General features: G+C 42.5%; 1 non-coding gene across 1 annotated transcript; it reads left to right on the forward strand.

The window, feature by feature from the left end:
* The first annotated feature begins 2,674 nt into the window (after positions 1-2,674).
* TRNAC-GCA (transfer RNA cysteine (anticodon GCA)) lies at positions 2,675-2,747 on the forward strand. The gene has a single exon. It is a non-coding gene; the product is annotated as a tRNA-Cys (tRNA).
* The last annotated feature ends 755 nt before the right edge of the window (positions 2,748-3,502 follow it).

A 3,502-nucleotide genomic window follows, 5' to 3' on the forward strand; every position in this document is an offset into this window, starting at 1 on the left:
TCCTTTCTAATGAGTTGGCTCTTCTCTCCAAAATATTGGAGCTTCAGATTCAGCATCAGTCCTTCCAATCTTACTTAGCCTTTAAAATAAGACTGTAGGGGGTATTAATTTACCAGGCGATTAAACTGAGGCTTATAGAGGTTCAGTCCATTACTCTTTACGGGGAGGTGAAGAACCTGAGCCAAGATTCAGGTCTATTTCAAGTCACTTTATGTTCTTCCCAATACCTTACTCCTCTTTTTGAGGGTTCAATTTTTCACCCAAATACAGTGGCCCTTCAAGGCATCACTGGAGTAAGTCTTTATGTTTTTGTGAATGTCTTTGGGGTTATTAGGTGATAATATTAGGATCCCTGAGGAACCCACAAATTAAAACTTCGAGATATGGAAGCAGAGATCCTACTTCTTAACACAAGCAAGCTTGTGATATTGGAGAAAAATTTTTGACTCTTCTCGAGCCTTCTCATCTCTGAAATGAGATACTTCCTGATGTCTGCCTGATACAATGGTTGGTTCATAGTAGCAGTCTCAAAGAATAAGTTTTTCATTCTGCTTTTGTTCAGGTACCCATTAGCTTTGGTCACGACTGTTCTTGCAGTCCTCTAACTATTCTCAGTTTAGTTCAGTTCAGTTCAGTCTCTCAGTCGTGTCCAACTCTGCAACCCCGTGAATCGCAGCACGCCAGGCCTCCCTGTCCATCACCAACTCCCAGAGTTCACTCAGACTCACCTCCATTGAGTCAGGGATGCCATCCAGCCATCTCATCCTCTGTCGTCCCCTTCTCCTCCTGCCCCCAATCCCTCCCAGCATCACAGTTTTTTTCCAATGAGTCAACTCTTCGCATGAGGTAGCCAAAGTACTGGAGTTTCAGCTTTAGCATCATTCCTTCCAAAGAAATCCCAGGGCTGGTCTCCTTCAGAATGGACTGGTTGGATCTCTTTGTAGTCCAAGGGACTCTCAAGAGTCTTCTCCAACACCACACTTCAAAAGCATCAATTCTTCAGCACTCAGCCTTCTTCACAGTCCAACTCTCACATCCATACATGACCACAGGAAAAACCATAGCCTTGATTAGACGGACCTTTGTTGGCAAAGTAATGTCTCTGCTTTTGAATATGCTATCTAGGTTGGTCATAACTTTCCTTCCAAGGAGTGTCTTTTAATTTCATGGCTACAGTCACCATCTGCAGTGATTTTGGAGCCCAAAAAGATAAAGTCTGACACTGTTTCCACTGTTTCCCCATCTATTTCCCATGAAGTGGTGGGACTGGATGCCATGATCTTCGTTTGCTGAATGTTGAGCTTTAAGCCAACTTTTTCAATCTCCACTTTCACTTTCATCAAGAGGCTTTTTAGCTCCTCTTCACTTTCTGCCATAAGGGTGGTGTCATCTGCATATCTGAGGTTATTGATATTTCTCCTGGCAATCTTGATTCCAGCTTGTGTTTCTTCCAGTCCAGCATTTCTCATGATGTACTCTGCATGTAAGTTAAATAAGCAGGGTGACAATATACAGCTTTGACAAACTTCTTTTTCTATTTGGAACCAGTCTGTTGTTCCATGTCCAGTTCTAACTGTTGCTTCTATACCTGCATATAGATTTCTCAAGAGGCAGGTCAGGTGGTTTGGTATTCCCATCTCTTTCAGAATTTTCCACAGTCTATTGTGATCCACACAGTCAAAGACTTTGGCACAGTCAATAAAGCAGAAATAGGTGTTTTTCTGGAACTCTCTTGCTTTTTCCATGACCCAGCGGATGTTGGCAATTTGATCCCTGGTTCCTCTGCCTTTTCTAAAACCAGCTTGAACATCTGGAAGTTCACGGTTCACGTACTGCTGAAGCCTGGCTTGGAGAATTTTGAGCATTACTTTACTAGCGTGTGAGATGAGTGCAATTGTGCGGTAGTTTGAGCATTCTTTGGCATTGCCTTTCTTTGGGATTGGAATGAAAACTGCCCTTTTCCAGTCCTGTGGCCACTGCTGAGTTTTCCAAATTTGCTGGCATATTGAGTGCAGCACTTTCACAGCATCATCTTTCAGGATTTGAAACAGCTCAACTGGAATTCCATCACCTCCACTAGCTTTGTTCATAGTGATGCTTTCTAAGGCCCACTTGACTTCACATTCCAGGATGTCTAGCTAGATCTAGGTCAGTGATCACACCATCATGATGATCTGGATCGTGAAGATCTTTTTTGTACAGTTCTACTGTGTATTCTTGCCATCTCTTCTTAATATCTTCTGCTTCTGTTAGTCCATACCATTTCTGTCCTTTATCGAGCCCATCTTTGCATGAAATGTACCCTTGGTATCTCTAATTTTCTTGAAGAGATCTCTAGTCTTTCCCATTCTGTTGTTTTCCTCTATTTCTTTGCATTGATCGCTGAGGAAGGCTTTCTTATCTCTTCTTGCTATTCTTTGGAACTCTGCATTCAGATGCTTATATCTTTCCTTTTCTCCTTTGCTTTTCGCTTCTCTTCTTTTCACAGCTATTTGTAAGGCCTCCCCAGACAGCCATTTTGCTTTTTTTGCATTTCTTTTCCATGGGGATGGTCTTGATCCCTGTCTCCTGTACAGTGTCACAAACCTCATTCCATAGTTCATCATGCAATCTATCTATCAGATCTAGGCCCTTAAATCTATTTCTCACTTCCACTGTATAATCATAGCAGGCTTTCCTGGTGGCTCAGACGGTAAAGCGTCTGCCTGCAATGCAGGAGACCCAGGTTCGATTCCTGGGTTGGGAAGAGCCCCTGGAGAAGGAAATGGCAATCCACTCCAGCAGTCTTGCCTGGAAAATCCCATGGACACAGGAGCCTGATAGGCTACAGTCCATGGGGTTGCAAAGAGTCAGACACGACTGAGAAACTAGTACTTAGTACTGTATAATCATAAGGCACTTGATTTAGGTCATACCTGAATGGTCTGGTGGTTTTCCCTACTTTCTTCAATTTAAGTCTGAATTTGGTAATAAGGAGTTCATGATCTGAGCCACAGTCAGCTCCTGGTCTTGTTTTTATTGACTGTATAGAGCTTCTCCATATTTGGCTGCGAAGAATATAATCAGTCTGATTTCAGTGTTGACCATCTGGTGATGTCCGTGTGTAGAGTCTTCTCTTGTGTTGTTGGAAGAGGGTGTTTGCTATGACCAGTGCATTTTCTTGGCAAAATTCTATTAATCTTTGCCCTGCTTCATTCCGTATTCCAAGGCCAAATTTGCCTGTTACTCCAGGTGTTTCTTGACTTCCTACTTTTGCATTCCAGTCCCCTATAATGAAAAGGACATCTTTTTTGGGTGTTAGTTCTAAAAGGTCTTGTAGGTCTTCATAGAACCGTTCAACTTCAGCTTCTTCAGTGTTACTGGTTGGGGCATAGACTTGGATTACTGTGATATTGAATGGTTTGCCTTGGAAATGAACAGAGATCATTCTGTCGTTTTTGAGATTGCATCCAAGTACTGCATTTCGGACTCTTTTGTTGACCATGATGACTACTCCATTTCT

The sequence above is a fragment of the Bos javanicus genome, chromosome 29, assembly GCF_032452875.1.
Source record: "Bos javanicus breed banteng chromosome 29, ARS-OSU_banteng_1.0, whole genome shotgun sequence".
In the NCBI taxonomy this organism is placed as follows: Eukaryota; Metazoa; Chordata; class Mammalia; order Artiodactyla; family Bovidae; genus Bos; species Bos javanicus.